General features: G+C 40.1%; 1 pseudogene; it reads right to left on the bottom strand.

The window, feature by feature from the left end:
- The window catches only part of LOC114041239, a 111,455-nt pseudogene that overhangs the window by 49,144 nt on the left and 41,974 nt on the right, over positions 1-20,337 (bottom strand).

The raw sequence follows: 20,337 nt of genomic DNA, 5'->3' as shown, positions 1-20,337 counted from the left end.
CAGCTCAGCTTTGCTTTTACTGTGTACTGTGTTCTGGTTCTGCTCACTTCAGTTGTCATAAGTTCATATAAGTCTTCCTAGGTTTTTCTCAAACCATCCTGCTTGTCATTTCTTACAGCACAATACTATTTAATCATAATCACATGCCACAACTTGTTCCGCCATTCCCCAATTGACCATCAATTTCTTTGTTTTTGTTTTCAGTTTTTTTTTTCAGTTTTTAAGTTTATTTTAAACTTAAGTAGAAAATAAGAAGAAAAAAACATTACCATGTACACAGCGGACCATAAAAGAGGATTCAATATAAAAAAATAAATTTCCATTTCAAGAAAACCTATATAATAAATACTACACATTGTTTTCAAAGCTGCCCAGCTTTTCTTTGCTTCCTTGTAGATTTTCTTTTATTCTCTGCTGTGCACTTTTTACTTTATTTTTCCCCCTTCCCCTGCCCCCAGGCTACAGTTAAGTGGGGATACTCATATATACATAGATATCCATACACATGTACTGTCATACACATATATGTAAGACCATACTGTGTTTATTTGTACTTGTCATCTGTTTCTCTGAAAGTGGATAGCATCTTCTTTCATATGTCTAAGTCTTTCCATGTTTTTCTAAATCAACCGGCTCATCATTTCTTACACCACAGAAATATTCCAACCAAATCATGTTCTTTCTGAGAGATTGTCTATGAAAGTTCCCCCCCCCCCAATTTTCTGCATTCCTTCTATTTTCTTGCCTGCATAGGTTTTATTTATGCAAGAAAATTTTCATTTGAAATAATCAAAATTACCCATTTACACTTCAACGATACTACTGAATCCGTTTCCTTTTCCCCTGGTTTCTTTGAAGTTCTTGACCTTTTGTTCTTCTAAATAAACTTTGTTATTATTTTTTTTAACTCAGTAAGACCATTTTTTAGTAATTTAATTGGGATGGCATTGAATAGATTAGTTAGGTAAAATTGTCATTTTAAAAAATGTTGGCTTTACCTACCCACAGGCAATAAATATTACTTCAATTTTTTAGATCTAATTTGTTTGTATAAAAAGTGTTTTATATTTATATTCATGTAGTTCCTGTGTCTGTTTTGGCAGGTATGCTGTCAGGTATTTTATACTGTCTAGCTATTTTAAATAGTCCAAAACAACATTAAATAATATGGCTGACACAGTGTGGTTTCTCTATTTTTCTCTTTTGATTAAATCTATTTTAGCTTTGTCTGAAATCATGATTACTGTCCCTGCTTTTTTATATAATGAATTCTACTCCTGATCTTTATTTTATATTTGTGTGTATCTCTCATTTTTATAGCATTTCCTGAAAGCACCATATTGTTGAATTCATTTTTTAATCAATTAATTTCTATTTTATGGATAAATTCATCCCATTCACATTCTAAGATAGAATAACTTGTTGTATATTTTATTTATTTATTTATTTTTATGCAGTTGGGGTTAAGGGACTTGCCCAGGGTCACACAAAGTAAGTGTCAGGTCTGAGGTCACATTTGAACTCAGGTTCTCCGGACTTCAGGGCCTGTGCTCTATCCACTGCGCCACTTAGCTGCCCCTTGTTGTTGTACATTTTCCTCCTTTCTCTTTTTCCTCCTTATGCTTCTCACTCTATTCTTATCCCTCCTCACTCCTCTGCTTTACTTCAACCCTCTACCTTGCTCTCTTATTCCTTAACCTACCCATCCTTGCAAAAATCCCTCCCTTGTCCTCCCCTGCCCATCCTATTCCCTTGCCCTCTTATTTCTTTTTGATTTTAGAAGACTTTTATCCCCTTCTAGATATATATGTTATTCCTTCTTTAACCCAATTCCCAATGAGAGTATGGTTTCAGCACTGCCTGTCCTCCTCCCTACTAACTTCTGTAGCAGTTTTTCCTTTTTTGCCTCATTTGTATGAGACAATTGGCTCCTTTTTATCTCTCCTTACATAATTTTATTCTTTTTAGAATCACCCCATCATATTCAGCTCAGCCCAAGCCCTCATCTCCTCATCCTCCTGGCTTCAGTGAAGTCTCAGCTATACTTTTGCCTTCAGAAAAAATGTTTTTCCTCATCCCTGAAACTGTTATAGCCTTCCCTCTGATATTACTTCAGTCTCCATAGTTGCTTACATGCTTTACATCCTTCATTTAGACTGTGAACTACTTGAGGGCAGGGACTGTTTTTTCTTTCCTTTGTATATTATGCTGGGTAAGCATCATGCCTGGCACATAGTAACCGCTGTCCAAATGCTTAGTGACTTGACCTAAGAAATGACAAATGGGAGAGATTCAGAGAGACTTAAGAGAACTTGTGTGAAATGAAGCAGAGTGAAATGAGCAGAACAAGGGCAATTTCTGCTCTGACTACAAAATTGTAAAGGACAACAGGTGGGGAAGACTTGAGCATTCTGTTCAAGGCTTTTGGTTTTATTCATAATTTCTAAGGTTTTTTTTGTTTCTCATTTCCTATTTAATTTTTACTATTTCCTCTTTTGTGCTTATTTTAGGTTTATTGATTTGCTAATTTAAAAATGCATATTCAGTTCATTAATCCACTCTTTTTCAGTTTTGTTAATGCATGTTTGTAAAGGTATGATTTTCCCCTGAGTAATGCTTTAGCTGCATCTTGGAAATTTTAGTATGTTGTTCCATTGTTATCATTTTCTTTTACATAATTATTGTTTCTGTGATTTCTTCTTTGACCTGCTCGTTACTTAAGATTCATTGTTAAGTGTCCATTTTGATCTGTATCTTTTAATTCTGTTTCCTAAACCAATTTAGATTTTTGTTGCATTATGATGTGTAAGAAATGTACTAACTACTTATGTCTTTTTACATTTATTTGTAGCATCTCTGCCCTAGGACATGGTCAATTTTTGTAAAAGATGAATGTGCTACAGAGAAGTATGTATAGTCTTTTGCTGTCCCATTTAGAAAATAGAGATCTTTTAATTCTACTTTTTCCTAAAATGTGTTCAGTTCCATATTTTCCCTTTTGTTTTTGTTAGACTTATCTAAAACTGATAGAGGATATTAAAGTCTCCTGTCAATTTTGTATTGCTGTCTTTGTCTCTCTGATGCTCAGACAGTGTTTCCTTTATAAATTTGGATGCAAAGGCATTGGAAGTGTACAAGTTTATTACTGATGTTGGTTAGTTTTCTCTGGTTCCTTTCAGTGTAATATAGTGTCCTTGCTTCTGAATGATTTTGTCAGCTTGCATGATGAAAACCCTGCTTTTTTTGGATAGACTTGATACATAGTAAAATTCCCCCCCCACATCCCCTTAGTTTTTGTGAATGTCTTTTTATTTTTTACCATATGTTTCTTGTAAGCAACAGATTGTAGGGTTTTGTTTTCTTATCCAGTTTGTCACTTTTTCATTTTATTGAATTGTGTAATCCATTCATGTTTTTAAAAATTAGTTTTATTGATATCTTCTGTTTCTTACATCACCATAGTATCTCATGTATCCTTCATCTGCCCCTCCCTGAGAGTCATCCTACATGACAGATATATTTTTAGAGAGAAAAAAGTCAGCATGCCTGATTGATACATTGAAAAAGTCCAAAAACATGTGCAATATGGAATACCTGGGGACCTCCCACCTACACAAAAGGGTAGGTTGAGGGTGGCTTCTTGTATCTTTTCATTTGAGTTGCATTAGATCTTTAAAATTTTATGACATTTATTTTTGATTTCTTGGTGTGTCATTGTTCTTTCCATTTACATTGTTATAGTTCTGGTGTACGTTTGTTTTCTTGGCTTTGCTTACTTCATTCTGCATCAGTTCATAGAGATTTTTTCCATGCTTCTCCATGTTCATCACACATATCATTTCTTACAGCAGAGCAGTATTTCATTACATTTATGTACCACAATTTGTTTTGCCAGTTGCCTATCCATTCACATTTAAAGATATGAGTTAGGTTTAAAATTTCCTCCGTGTGTCTGTAAAATGTTCCCCCCCCCCAGTTATTATTGTTCTCCTTCGTCTACTGTAAACAGAGTGTTATGTTCCTTCAGTTACTTTACCATAATCTTTTTTTAAGGTGACCCTGTTCCCACTGACTTTTTCTCCCTCATCCCCAATCCCCTCTTCTTACTTGTTAACCCTTTCCTTTTTTCTAAGATCATTTTACATTAATTTTAAGAAATTGAGAAATAGAACTCACTGACACAGAAGGAAGGGAAAGTTGAAGGGTATGAAGAGAGGGAATTGAGCATTGCTCATTTTTCTAGAGGTAAATGGATGCCCAGCAGTAGTAGGATTAGTAAAATTTTCCAGAAGGAAAGGGTAATATAATATAGCCTCAGGACTGAGAACTTTGCATTTAATGAGGTTCTGCCTCTGATTCCCCAGTGCCAGCATCTTATGAATTGTAGGCAGACATCCCTTCTAGTACTGGCCTATGATGGATCCAAAACCTTTTACATCTCTGACCAAGACTGAGCCTGAACATGGGTAGCAGTCGTGGTAATGGCACACAAAACCCTTTAACATTAAGGCTACTGGTAGAGTCAAACTGAGTACATGGGAAGAGGGGAGGGGAGAATCTAGAAGTTGCCAATAAGGTCGTAAGTAAGGAATGTGAGTAGTCTTTAATATAGTCTCAGAACCTCTGTCATTGGAGATGACAGGATGGGAGGTCGGAGTCGGGATAGTGGGAGGGAAAATGGAATCTGTATGTTAGGAATGATGTCACAAGCTGTTGACCACTCAGAGTAAGAGATATTGAATTTTTCTGTTTTTTAGCTTAGCCTTACCAAGATCTGAAGAAGGCTATGGATACCTGGGGCAAAGGATGGACACCGTAGTACTCTCCTCTGCCATCACCTCTGCCCAAAATAGGGTCCTTAATACACAAGGCTATGAATTTGGTCATCCATGGTCCAGCCATGGCTTAAGATTATTGCCCCCCCTTCTCTCAGAACTGCAAAAAATGTCAGAGAGACGTAGGAACATCATGTGTTACAAGCAAAATAGAGGCATGAACAGGAAAACGTAGTAGATAGAGAAGGTAGTAGAAGAATCCTGTGCTACCTTCACCCAGTCTTGTCCTTCCGGCTTGTTCGGGTTGCAATCATGGCTCACATAATGTCTAGCTAGCAAGAATGGTTCAACTAGGAAGGGCTCTCACCGTCTTTGGCCTAACTGTGCCTTCTTAAGAGAGACAGGAGCAATGTGCCCAGAAGGAAAGTTCTCAGGGCATTTTTCTCTCCTGCCAATGCAATCACCCACCTGTTCTCTCCACAAAGAAGAATGCTTCAGTGACCAATTAAATTGGTCTAGAAACTGCAAAATGAAGTCACCTGCTGCCTGTGCATGAACTACTTCTCTAAGCCAATCACCACTGACAGTGGGAACAACTCTTAGCAAGCATCTTTCTCCAGAAGCTGGAAAGTCAGACCATGCTCTTGTCCTGAATACAGGCAAGTCTTCCAGATCAGACTTCCCTGCACTCAGTGTATACCTCAAAAGGCTGACTGACATTGTCAGGCAGCTCAGCACCCACCATTTGCAGAGGATTGAAGGATAGAGCTAATGTCACATTCACCAAAAACTCATTAAGCTCTTTTGTGAGGTGAACCAGACATCACTCTGTGTGCCTTGTTCCCAAGCCAAGGAGCATGGGGCCCACACATTTTCTCCTTTAGAGGAAGCCACTCAAAATTAAGGGGTGAGAAATATGAGTTAGTGGAAGGGCTGAAGACTCACTACCATAGACCACCTTTTCTACAAACACAGTGATCTATCACTTACCCTGTGCCTCAGCCTTGAGCCCCTCCACATGAATCTCAACAAGGGGGAGGCAGCCTGATACAGATGAAAATGCAGTGGCTTGCAAAAATGGAGGCTAAGTCCTTGGGGCTAAGCTGGGCTGCCTACTAATATTAAGGTCTTTGAAGACTAAATAGGAAGCAAGGCCATTATATACATAAAGGAAGTGAATTGAAAGAAGGATCTGAAAGTTGTCTGCTGCTTCGTGTGTCTTATAGTCGTATAAGGGAGTTTTCCTCCCTTCTCCTCTCTCATAGTCTCTCTTTCTTCAGAGAGATTTAATAAGACTAGCACATCTTGGTGAAGACAATCAAAGCTGTAGATACAAACTCTGCAAAGAGACAGTGTAAACCTGGGATATTACTAATAAATCAGTGGAAGTAAACCCAAAGATCCTTTCTAGTTCTCTTGCTTTTCACATGGTTTTCTAGACCCCTAGCCTTTCCAGTTTTGAATGTCATCTAAATCATCCAAGCCTTTGGAAATACCCTTCCTTACAGCCACTTCCCCCCCAAGAGACAGATACTGAGGAAGATTTTGATTCCTTGAATCTCTTTGCTTATAGGGCTAAGATTCAGCATCAAAGCATTTCTTAGGAACTCATTGTCCTCTTTCCTAAAAGTCCAGGAAACAAATAACTCTCAAGTTATTTCTGGAAAGAGTTTGAAGAAGTCCCAAAACTTCTCTCTTTGGAGGAGAAGGTAAGTACTTTGTTCTGACTTGTCTAATTTTTCTCCATGATGATACAGTCAGACTTGCATTCAGATAGGCAATCAGTGTGTAGCAAGGGCCAATATTTCCAGACAATTTACCAGGCTCCTTGGGATGCACTTTGCAATCTTCTCCAGAACACACAAAGTACACACCAAAGAAACATTTTAAATCTGTTTACAACTAAATGGTTAATTCAAAATTTTCAAATTTGTAGAATGATTTTTGAGGGGCGAGGTAACAGAAAATAATGTTACAATTGGATATAACAAATGAGGCCAGTCTCCTTTCAATGGGAGGTTTGCAATATAGTTCATAGCTTTGGACAGAAAAGCCTGCCTGGCAGAAACAAGGCAATAAAAACTGCTAATGGTGGGAGGAGCGAAGACCCCATCAGGAACTAACCCATTCATTGAGACATATTAAGTGAAGATATGGAGTGTGTGTTTATTTTGACAATGATGGCTGTTGGTTTTAGGAACAAAGGAAAGGCAGAGCATAGTTGGCCTCTCGGGGAGGGGGTAGTTCAGGAAAAACAATCAGGAAAGTTGGGATTTCATAAGGAGAGAATACTGTTAAATGTCTCACCTTTGTCCCTGTAAAGACCTTTAGTTGACGGGAATGGAATTGTTAGGGGAAAATATTGGAGACTATATCAGTTTGTGATTGAGGAAGAACTTCATTGCCTGAAAAGGCTGGACAAAGAGAAAAGCAAAATGACCCTGCAACTGGAAGCTAGTAAGAACAGACTATGCCAACATAGCCAAAAACTTAGGGAAGTCTTCCAAAAGCTGCAGGAATCAAGCCCCAAAGCCAGTGTGGAGCTGCTGCACGTGAGCCTTGGGGAGTACCGTCCAGAGCTGGGTGTTAGGGGCCTTCACCAATGAAAAAGCTGCTGAGAAGCTAGATCTCCTTTTGAGGCTTGAATCCTCTGAGCTTTCTGTCTTATAGCCTCTCTGATCATTATAGTGAGACCAGGCATTGATCGGGAGGGTCATTCACCTTGAGCATGCTATCTGGGTCAGGGTCCAGAATTTCCACAGGTTTGATTCAGTTTAATGAGATTTATTGGGATTTGCATTTCAAGTGGTGATGAGCATTCAGAATCTGGGAATGTACAGAGGACCGGTGAAAGTGGGTGAAGTAAATTCAATTCCTTCATGCACCAAATCAACCTTTCCTCCTCTTCTCTTCTCTAGGATATCAGGAAGCTTCTGGAAAGTTAATTTGCTATTTGGAGTGCTGCAGAGGTGAAGTGAGGCATTAAATGAGTAGTGGGAGACAGGAAGTATTTGGATGGCCTAAAGAGGGAATAAAATAACAGGAGCTGGCATGCCAGTGCCTAGGTTGACAATTACACAGAGGTTTTATGTTCCAAGTAAAGTATATGGAGTAGGCAGAATAGCAGATTTAATTGGCTTTATAGGAGTCAGTGTTGTCTCAAAGGCCAAAGCTTGTCGTTCCAGAGCTGAGAGAATATCCCATCACTGGGATGAGGGAAATGCTCAATAAATTCATAGATAAAAAGCAAACTTTTGATGTCGAGCCAATAATTGGAAATTCAAAGGTGGCTGTCTGCCTGAGCAGTCTCTCCAGCAGGTGTAGCTAGCTTAGGGCTCCTGGCACATTGATAAAGGATGCCAAAATAGCCTGGACGTCAGGAGTGGGATTCAACATTCTCCTTGGTAGGGATATGAGAAGGGTAAGAGTTATTCATTCTAATATATTAATAATAATCACCCTAATAATAACAATCAAAAGGCTAGCATTTACATAGCATTTAAAGGTTTGCAGATCCCTTTATCCATATTGTGTAATCTTATCCACACATAAGCCCTAGGGGGTAGGCACTATTTTTTATCTATTTTAAAGATGAAGAAACAGAGAGTTACGTGGCTTTCTTCATGGCACACAGCTAATAGGTATCTGTGTCATGATGTGTATTTAGGTCTTCCTGACTCCACATTCAGCTCTTTATATACTATGCCACCTAAGTGCTCCTTGTGTCTCTGTCAGCCCATGAAACCTCAAAGAGAAATTGCCCCCAAGAAACCATGCCACTAAACTTCCTGGAACATTCTGCGAAGGGCAGACTTTTCTGTCTGTTGGGAAATTAAACTGGCAGTGAGCTTAAAATGTTTCCTATCTTGCCTTCCTATGAACTCCTTTGCAGCCACAAAATTATAACTCAATTTTTGCCAGAAGTATGAATTCTCAGCCTCCCACATTATACTTTCATTCTTGATCATGTTCTTTAAGTGACAAGGATGATGGCACAAGAACATTGGAATAGGAAATCAATCTCAGTTAGAAGACCAGTGTTCAATGCAAATCTGTGATTCTATCACTTTGATAAAAGCCAAGTAACAAAAATAAACACAGAATCTGCAGATGGGGCAGGGCAAATCCACCCTACAAGTCAGAGGAAGAGATTGGAAAAAATCAATCATAGCTCCAGTTGGGTCCTCCAAGAGCTGGTGCCTGGACTGAACACTCTGTGGGGATTGGAAAGACGCACTGGGGTGCAGTTCAGCCTGACATCAGCATTGGTGTGGTAAGCCCCAGAGAGCTGCTTACATTCAGCAGTGACCTCTATTGGAGATAAGGAGGTTGTGCAAAGGAGATTTGAGCTCCCTGCAACAAACTTGTCTTGGAAACAGGAACTGCTCAGGAAGAGAAGGGAGGCTCTGAAGAGGGAACTAGCCCAATTCTTCTCTCTACAGTGGACATCAGAGTGGATCCTGCAGCAGCCAATTCCTTTATAAAACTGTGTCTGGTGACCTGAAGAGTGTGAGAACTGTAGAAGCCTGGCAGGTTGAGCCCAACAGCAATAAGGATTCTGTTTATTATCATGTCCTTGCAGACCAGGTCTTCAGTTCAGACAGACACCAGTGGGACATCGACATGAGAGAACCACGTCAGTGGACAGTGGGGATTTAGACCCAATATGTGAAAAGTAGGAAGAGGAACCAGGATTTCCTTGCCTATGTGTTTCTATTCTACCATGTGAAGAGGAAAGATCATTTGTATTTCATGATGTACCCTGAATGATTCTATCAGGAAATGACAGCCCCTGTGCTTGAGGGTGGGTGGTTATCTGGATTATCTCATTTCTTCTGTTACTATCCTGTTTTACAGAGTTCTGTGCATTCCATTCACAGAGCCTATCAAGGCCTTCTCTTCCAGTCCTCCCCATTGCCTGGACCTCAGAGTTAAAATAAGGGGCTGGAGCAGAATCTATTATGCTTCAGATGAAATAAAAAAGGTAGGGGTAGCAATCATGATCTCAGATAAAGCAAAAGTAAAAATAGACTTAATTAAAAGAGATAAATAAATAAACTACATTTTGCTAAAAGGTAGCATAGAAAATGGAATAATATCAATGCTAAACATATATGTAACAAATGGCATAACATCCAAATTCTTAAAGGAAAAGTTAAATGAGTTACAGGAGGAAACTGACAGTAAAACTATATTGGTGAAGGATCTCACCTTCCCCTCTCAGAAGTAAATAAATCAACCCATAAAATAAATAAAAGAGAAGTTAAGGAGATGGATAGAATTTTAGAAAAGTTAGATAGAATAGACCTCTGGAGAAAACTGAATGGGAACAGAAAGGAGTATATCTTTCTCAGTTGCATGTGGCAACTTCATAAAAACTGACCATCTATTAGGGCATAAATACTTCACAAACAAATGCAGAAAAGATTAAATGCACCCTTCTGGGATCATAATTTGATAAAAATTATATTCAATAAAGAGTTGTAGAAGCAAAGATTAAAATTAACTGGGCTTGGAGCCAGAAAGACTCATCTTCATGAGTTCAAACCCAACCTCAGACACTTATTAGCTGTGTGACCCTGAGCAAATTATTTAACCCTGTTTGTCTCAGTTCCTTATCTGTAAAATAAGTAGGAGAAAGAAATGGCAAACCACTCCAGTATCTCTGCCAAGAAAATCCCAAATGGGGTCATAGAGAGTCAGACAAAACTGAAAAAATGACTCAACAACAAAAACATTCCCAAAACATCCTCACAATGACAAGCCCAACAAGTGAACCAGCTTCTGCTTGAAGATCTACGGGTCTGGGCGACCTGGCTCATCTCAATAACGCATCCTCACAGCTTGAGATGGCTGGCGTGGTTTCCAAAACAACCAGCTCAGATGTATATCATTTCAACACCTATCCGTTGAAAGCCCTGTTCGTCAGTTCTCCTAAAAACGTGTTGAGAATCATTTCTCAGAAATTATACCTTTGTCGTTGTTCATTTGTTTGCCAGTGGTAAACAGCAAGGATCCCACCAGTCTCTATCAAGTAATCAGCAGTTATTTTTAAGTGCCAACTATACCCCTGACACGATGATAGACACAGAGATTACAAGTGTGTGGAATCACTGTCACCTCCCAGTGATCTAACCCCTCAAGAGAGGGATACATATACATACATATACATATATATACACATAGATATGCACCTTATATAAACATATATGTGTCTATGTCTACAAATGCTTCTATATACTTCATGTGTGTGAACATGCGTATGGAAGTTAGAACTTAACCCGCATGAAAAGGTAAGAAAAGTGAAAATTTTAAATCCTTAAGCATTAACAAGAAAGAATGCTAACAGGGATAGAAACCAACCTTCAGAATTATTTCCTGCTTGTGCCTTGAAGTTGACTCCCCTAACTCTACTGCAAAAGTTCTATCTTGAACTCACTCTCACCCCGCAGCTGACCGGCTAGACATAGTTGACGAGGGAGGTGATCTCCACTCTTCGTTGGCAGCTCTGCTTGGTTTGGACACCATGTGACAGCAGGCCCCACTCAGGGTAAGCCAATCAACTGACATCTCACCATGCTGATACTCAGCACAGTCTCAGCTTCTCAGTGACTTCTCCTCTCTGATTAAAGGGCTGGGAGCTAAAGCACTAAACCCTCTCCAAAGCCTGCCTTCATTCATCGAGAGCCCCGAACTTTCAGAGCTTTCCAGGTAACTCTCCAATTTCCATTAGCAGCTCTCTTTGTTTGGACTCCCAATTTTGGATGCTCCCTGATGCCCTCTTGCTTTTCTGATTCCTTTTGTGTGTGTCTTCTTCCATTAGCTTGTAAGCTCCTTGAGGACAGGGCCTCTTTCTTTTACATGTTGGTTTTTCCGGCACTCAGCAGAATGCCTGGTACATAGTGGACAGTCAATAAATGGTAATTGAACTGAAATGAACTGAAGATGCAGAAAATATGCTGCTCGCTGAATATGGACTGCTTATAGAATAGGATTTCTCCAAGGTTGTAGAAGTTTCCCTAAGAACCTCCTTCATGATGAGAACTACTTACAAATGGAGTTGCCTCTGATTCTGCCTGGAAATAAGAAGAAATGGAGATGACAGTGGGGAGGACAGTTTCATTGGCTGTGTCAGGCCTGAGTGTAATGGAAATGAAACCCAGAAGGGTCTAGTCCCGTCTTCTCAGGGTGTACTTAGGATAGGATAAGTTCCAAGAGTGAGGATGTTGTCTCTATGCAACCCAGTCTTAGGGTCAAATTGTAGTCAATTCAGTCAGTCAATAATCATTTATTAGGCACCTACCAAGTGCCAGGCACTGTGTTAAGCCCTAGGCATACAAAGAAAGGTAAAAGACAGTCCTTGCCTTCAAGGAGCTCACCCCAGCAATTAGGAAGACTCTAGAATGGAATGATAAGGAATGTCATAAAAATTGTAAAAAGCATAAAACACCAAAGATTTCAGGAGAAAAAATTCAACAAAAGCCCAGACCACAATAAATTAAAACAACAAAGAGTATCCTAATAAAATGAGGAAGGATGAACGGTACCTCAAAGAAAATACGAAGTTTGATTAACAAATGAAGACAAAGAGACTTATTAAGGTTGAAATGTTTACATTCTGCATGGAAAGATGATATTTATAACTCCTGAGTCCTTTGTCAGCATTAGAGTAGTTGGAGGAAAAGAAAATTATATGTATGTATATAGACAGATAGATAGATAGATAGATAGATAGATAGAGGGCACAGGATGAGCTGAAGATGAAGGGATGATATCTGGAGAATAAAATTAAGGGGTGAGAGGATTATATGGAGAGAAGGAGAAAGGGAGGGGTAGAATGGGGTAAATTATCTCACATAAAACAGTCAAGGAAAGGCTTTTACAGTGGAAGGGAAACGGGAAGGTGAGAGGGAATGAGTGAACCATGTCCTCAATGGATTTGGCTTAAGGAGAATAACATACACACTCGATTGGGTATGGAAATCTATCTTACCCTACAGGAAAATAGGGGGGAAAGAGGATAAGAGAGCAGGAGGATGACAGAGGGGAGGGCAGATTGGGGGAGGGGGTAATCAGAAGCAAGCACTTCTAAGGAGGGACAGGGTCAAAAGAGAGAATAGAATAAATGGGGGGGCAGGATAAGATTAAGGTAAATATACTAAGTTTTTCCACAATATGACTACTATGGAAGTGTTTTGCATGACTACACATGTATAACCTGTATTGAGTTGCTTGCCTTCTCAATGAGGGTGGGTGGGGAGGGAGGGAGGGTGAAAATTTGAAGGCCAAAGTTTTAAAAACACATGCTAAAAAAAAATTGTTTTCACATGCGACTCAAACATAAGATGTATAGGAAATGGGGTATTGACATATATCCTGCCCTACAGGAACATTGAAGGGGAAGGAGATAAGATAAGGGGGGGAGAGATAGAAGGGAGGGCAGATTAGGAGAAGGGGTATTCAGAATGCATGCCATCTTGGGGTGGGGGGAGGGACAAGATGGGGAGAAAATTTGGAACTCAAAATCTTGTGGAAGTGAATGTTGAAAACTAAAGACAAAAAAATTTTAAAAAAGGAATAATAAAAAAAATGAAGACAAAAGACAGTTCAATGTTTCATGAAATACAAAAATCTTAGGATTCCAAAAATGACATGAAAAAACTCTGGAATGTTTCAAAAGTTTTAGGAAATATATAAAAGAATAATGCATGATAATGGGTTAGGAATTGTTGTTTTCGACCCAAAAATTTAAAACAATTTGCAGGATGAAAAAAAAAGCAAATTGGTATTCTTTTTATAATAGTGAAATAGGAAATAACTAATTTCAAAAAGAAAAATTACTGCAATGAATGGAAGACACTCCTCAGAGCATGAATTGAATAAGCTCTTGTCTGTGGAGATAGATTCTTCCCCTAGCTAAATTCTGCTGATTGGCCTGTTTGTAAAAAGCAACCAGGCAAGGGTTTGGGACCAGGTGTCTTAATGGGCACCTTTCTACCTCATCTTCTACACACTGGCTTCTCACCCTGGGCCCTAACTCTCCAGTAAATACTCTTCACCCTTACTGGAATTGCCAATCCTGTCTCCTCATCTTTCCTCGGGCCATCATCCCTATGCCAAACCCTAATGCTCAAAACTAAATTGGATAGTTGTACAACCGTGGGAGATGGGAGTCTGTGATCCAGGGCTCAATGTGCCAAAGTACCTGAAAGAAAGCTTGCAATGGCAGTTAAGAATGGGTAATTGGAGAGCTGACAAGTAAAGGCTTAACTTTTGAGAGTCTAGTCTTAGATGGCATGGATGCCTGAACTTAAAAGATGCTGAATGCTCCAAGACTTAACTTTCTTGGTCATCAAGAAGGATTCCTGGAATATTCCTGGGACGCAAGGGAGTTACCTGAGTTATTCTTCAATGAATCTGTATAATGTTCTCAAGGGCTCACGGGAACAGGTAAACAAGTGAAGTGAACGAGGATTGTGCCTGAGCTGCAGTTGCTGGACAACACTTGGTCTTGCTCAGTCTGCAATGGTTGAGAACCCCTCTAACTGTGTTGCGGAAGTGGTCAGCGTGCTCCAATAACGTGCTGAAGGTAAGCACGCTCACAGGACAAGATGGTGTGGAGAAAGTGGCAATGAAAGTTCACCTGTTTCAGTTGTGTCCAACTCTTCATGAACCCATTTGGGGGTTTCTTGGCAAAGATACTGGAATGGTTTGCTAGCTCCTTCTCCAGTTCATTTTACATATGAGGAAACTGAGGCAGACAAGGTTAAATGACTTTCCAAGGGTCACATAGCTAGTAAATGTCTGAGGCTGGTTGAACTCAGGTCTTCCTGACTCTAGGCCTAGTGCTCTATCTACTACACCAAGGATCTGCTCAAATAGCCTTTGACTGGCAAGCTAGATGTAGAGTTTCAGTGCTGCTTCCGTAATCACCAGAAGAGCTACATGTGGGAGATAGACCAAAAGTGTACTTCCTAAAGTGCAGAGCTAGAAAAGTCATGTGTTTCCCTGGAACTTCTGAAGCCTGGGACCCTGTGACACAAAAAAATCACCATATTGCATGACCAGGAGGTGAGTCTCATTCATCTCCATGCATGTCCTTACATGTCATAAACTAAAATTGAGAGCAGTTAGAGGCTATGGCTAAGTGTGTATCCTGAGGGAATCCAGAAAACCACTTCTTTCTTTGGGATCCTTTTGTGAAACGAGCCTTCAAGTCTATCCTTGTAAACATTTTATCTGGGTTACTTCCAGCCTTGTGTCATTCCAACAGTAGCCCTGATCATACCTTTTTTTTTTTTCTGATCATACTTTCACAGAGGCTGAAATAATTAGATAGGATGTAAATGGTGAAGCTGGCTTTCCAGTTGGACCATGTCCTTCAAACTTCCTGTATTTATCCCACAAAGTGCTTCCCATGATGAGTCCCATAGGAATTACAGGAGATAAGTTAAATTCACTAATGATTCTTACACCACATCTGAAGTATCTGAGCATTGTGGTCATCCCACGCAGTAACAGAAGATCCTGGGAAGGGGTCATCACATCAACTTAGGGACTTGCTGGATGTCATCAAATTTGTTCATGATATTATCTCTAATTTTAAAACCATGCAAGCATTTGGAGCTGACCTTGATATTGTTCTATACCTAGTTTCTGCCAAATTGCTTTCTGTTTTTGCCAAATGGTAAGAGATGACTTGTTACTAAAAGCTTTCACACACTCATCACATAAGATTTTTCTCCTCTATGAATCCTTTGGTGTTTAGTAAGACATAAGTCATCAGAGAAGGTTTTCCCATATTCACTGTATATCAGACATGTAAATGATCATGGCTCCTATCTGGTTGAGAGTCCTGGCCAACTGTAGCAGCTGCATGACAATACTCATTCTTATAATACTTAATTATAGATTCAGACCCTCAACCCACTTCTGATTCCAAATAGAAAACTCCCCCACCCATGTCTGGTATCAATAAGTAACCAAGTCAATTCCCCCACCACACATGAATCTGATTTGGAATGCCACCTCTCATATCTGGCACTAATTACCTGTTCTCAGTAAAGTTCAACTTTAAGGTATAAAATTTTGTTCCTCAGACTGCACTTTGAGCATGTACTCCCACTGAAATTTTTCCACTGAATATGCTTCTCATTTGTGAATGGCTCTGGCTCTGTGTGGCTCTGTATCTTTCTGCGGTGCTAAATCATGTATTGGCACTTTTAGTTTTTCCTCATTGTTGTGCCACATAGTAATAAAGCTCATAATTATACTTGCTTCCTGAGTAACAATAGTCTGCAAATGTCTGGACCTTGGTGTTTGCTCCAACCCAAGCCATGAGGCCAGATAAAAGCACCTGCCCACAGCATATCTCCCTGAGCCTCACTTCTGCAATACATATTCTTCAGCATCACTGGGACTGACAGGTTTGTCCCACCCCTCATCATTTCCTTGGGGTACAATCCCTTTTCCTACTCCCTGATGCCCAAAGCTTGATGGGATAGCTGGATAAAGATATGGGGAAGTCTGATCCATAGCTAAATTTGCCTAATTGCCTGAGAGATGTATTTCCTGAATAGAAAAGATTGAATGCTCTAGGGCTGCTTTCTTATGGGCACAAGATTAATTGGATATTCTTGGGAAGTAAGATGATGGGTTGAATGATGTCAGGATGAATTTGCATGAGATTCCATCAGGGTTTGTGGAAGTGTCAAAGTAAGCATGAATTCTGCAAATTGCCGGATAATACTTGGCCTTGCTGAATCTACAATGGCTGAGAATTCTGGTAACTGTGTTACAGAAGTGGCCAGCATGCTCCAATAATATGAAGGCAATTATATTCTAGGGACAAGATGGGCTGAAGAAAAGGCAATGAAGGGCACTGCTCAAACAGTCCGTGACTGGTAAGCTGGACGTGGAGTTTCAGCGCCACTTCTGTAATCACCACAAGACATGGTAGAGCTGAACCAAAAGGTCCGGAGGGCCCCATCACCTAGAGGATATGGGGCAAGGATCTTCCAGATACTTATGTCTGTCTCCCAATTTCTTGGTTGGTGGTTGCATCTGTCCTACCAAACCTACCACTTAGGTTACCTAACCACTTCCTTTCTAACCTGTCCAAAGCCTTATCTTGCTCCCCCTTAATCTCTGGCATTCTTCTGTGGGGCCCTCCTCTAGCGATGATACACCAGAGTACTTCAAGACATGACTTGTACTCCCAAGACTGAAGCTAGTATTCTCACACCAGGTGCATGATCTAATCTTTATGTACACAAATTATCAGATGCTTTTTCTAGAATTAATTCTCTGTTTACTACGATGTCCTCTCTTGCTGAAGGCTTTCCCACATTTATTATAATTATAAGCTCTCCTTCCTGTAGGAATATTTTCATGTTCAGAGAGGGATGAATTTTGACCAATGGCCTGCCCACATTCTTTATGCTTATAGGGTTTGTCTCTTGTATGAATTCTCTGATGTTGAATCTGATTTGTGTTCTGGTGGAAGGTTTTCCCACATGAATTATATGCTTGGGTTTTTTTTCTGGTATGAATTCTCTGATGTTGAGTAAGAGATGACTTGTTACTAAAAGCTTTCACACATTCATCACATTTATACGATTTTTCTCCTGTATGAATCCTCTGATGTTTAGTAAGAGGTGAGTCATCAGAGAAGGTTTTCCCACAGTCACTGTATATATCGAGTTTGTCTCCAGTATTAATTGTCTTCCGGTTAGCAATATACTCCATTTGGCTGAAGATGTTCCTACATTCCTCATAATTATAAGTCTTCTCTCCAATAGGACTTTTCTCTGGTTGATTCAGGTATTCCTTTTGGCTAAAGTCTTCCTTATATTCATTACATGTGTAGGATTTCTCTTCCGTGGGTACTTTAGGATACTGAATAATATCTGATTGGTAACTAAAGGCTTTACTGCATTTGTTATATTTACAAGGTTCCTTCCTTGAAGCAATTCTATTACGTTTAATTAGGTCAGACAGCTTTTGGAGGGTCTTTTCACGCGCGCCACATTGATGGAAACTCTTTCCTGCAGGCCCAGTTTGTTGTGTCACAAGGATTGACCTTGGACTGGAATTTCTCTGCAATGTATTACACTCATGGTCTTTCACTGTATTTGGGTTTTTCTTGTGGGTGATTCGTACTTGCCGTGATTTTCTCTCCAAGTTCCCCTCCTGTTTTCTCTCAAACCTGCCACCATACTCCCAGTCCTTAACCAACTGCTCAGGACCATCCCCTGTTAGTCTTTCCTGAGGTGATTTTTCACCAGATATATTTTGCTTTGAATTTGAATCCATGGTCTCATGTCTAGCTCCCCAATCTGAAAGAAAAAACAAAAGAGGATTCCATGGATACTACCAACAAAAGCAGCATTTTATCACTGTACCGAGAACATAGGTGAGCAGCAGTACTCCTGTGCACACCTTGCTCCATGTATCTCCTTTCCTAAGAAAACTACCTGTTTTTATGACTCTGAGCTACTTTCTCTGATATATTTGGAAGGGTCCCGAACTTGAGTGTATTACTGTCTTAGGTACCCTCGCATATGACACATAAAAGCAAAACTGCAGACAGCTAACTCATGTTGAAAAGATGAATTGCAAGGATGCAAACACAAAGATTCATTTTTATTTAAACAATGAACTAAATGGCCACAAGAAGAATAGTGCTCAATCCTCAAACAGTACATTATCTCTACTTCTATTATGTTCATAGTCTATTTTGCATCTATCTATGATTTCTGGGTATTTTGAATCTTCCTCTACTGGATCATTCCCTCCTCGAGAACAGGAATTGTGTCTCATTTATTTTTATACCTTCCTTGTCAATTCAATAAGCATTCATTAAGCGCGTACTATGCCCAAGCAATCTGCTAGTGTTGAATATACAAAAAAGGCAAAAAAAAAAAAAAAAAGGCACTCCTTTACACTCCGTGCCCTCAAGGAGCTCACAATCTAAAGCAGGGTCGGGGGGACAAGTGAACAACTATGTACCAAAAAACTATATAGAAGATAAATGGGAAATAACAGAGGGAAGGCAGTAGAATTAAGAGGGGTTGAGGAAGGCTTCCTATAGAAGGTGGGATTTTAGTTGAGATTTGAAGGAGAAGCAGGAGAGCATCCCAGGCAAAGGGGACATCAGAGAAAAGGCTTAGAACCACAAAATGAAGTGGCTTGTTCATGGAACAGCAAGGAGGCCATTGTCATTGATCGAGGAGTATGTAGTAGGGAGTAAGTTGTAGCACTGGAAGGGTCTCAGGATTCTAGGATATGAAGGGCTTTGAATCCCAAACAGAATATTTGGTATTTGATCCTGGAGGTAATAGGGAGCCCAGGATTTATTGAAGAGGCGGATGATATGATTGGACCTCTGGTTTAGGAAAATCACTTTGCTGTCTGAATGAAAGATGGGTTGGAGTAGGGAGAGACTTGGGCAGGCAGACTCATCAGCTGGCTATTACAGTAATCTAAGTATGAGTTGAAGAGCTCCTGCACCAGGGTGGTAGAAATATTAGAGAAGGGGGCATATTGGGAGATGTTTCAAAGGTGAAATAGACAGGCTTTGGCAATGACTGAGGGGGTGGGTAAGGAATTGATAAATTGAGGATGACATCTAGGTTGACAGTCTAGATGACTGGGAAGATGGGGTTGTCCTCGACAGTTACAGAAAAGATAGAAGGGAGGCAGGATTTACTGGGAAAGATACTAAGTTCAGTTTTGGACATGTTGAGCTTAAGATGTCTACCGAACATCCAGTTTGAGATGTGTGAGAGGCAGTTGGAGATGTGAGACTGGAGGTCAGCAGACAGATTAGGGCAGAATATATTTGAAAATCAGTATAACAATAGCAATTAAGTCCATGGGGCATGAGATAAAAGGAGAAGAGAAGAAGGCCTAGGACAAATCCCTGGGGGACCCCTACAGTGTAAACTGGATGAAGATCTCTGAACATAGCAAGTACTTTACGCATTTGCTAAATTGAAATATATTGAATGAGAAATAAGATGGTACAGAAAAAAGTCTTTGAGGATAACATGGCTCTAACAAATGAAGCAATACACAATAAAGCTTTGTGATCTGAGAAGAGGATAGGTAGGATCAGCGACAAAAATGAGGAGAGCTCATCTAGTAAAGAGGGAATTTGGGAAGGAGTCACTAGGAAAACAGGATGAGTACAAGAGTTGAGGACTGACAGATAAACGGGTGAAATGTTGGAGCCAATGCTGGCACAGAATATGGGCCTTCATCACCTCACATCTAGATTATAAGAACGGGGTGCCTGCGTCCATTCTCTACCCTTGCCAGCTCATCGCGTACATAAGGGAACAGCTTCACCTGTTTATGACAAGGCCTTCACATCACTATCCCTCTCAAAGGCCAGGCTCCTCCTAGGGTTCAAAGGAACCAGAAACGAATGGAAGTTTGGGCCCCCCAGGGCCTGATATGCCCAGATCTTACTGAGGTTGAACCACCCCACTTCCTTCCTTTTTCCAGAGTGTTTGAGACAGAACAGATTGATGCTGTCCTCTATTATCACAGGACTCTG

Source organism: Vombatus ursinus, unplaced genomic scaffold (assembly GCF_900497805.2).
Source record: "Vombatus ursinus unplaced genomic scaffold, bare-nosed wombat genome assembly UNPS02014170.1, whole genome shotgun sequence".
In the NCBI taxonomy this organism is placed as follows: Eukaryota; Metazoa; Chordata; class Mammalia; order Diprotodontia; family Vombatidae; genus Vombatus; species Vombatus ursinus.
The sequence above is the reverse complement of the archived record's forward strand: the minus strand, read 5'-3'. Positions and strand labels throughout refer to the sequence as shown.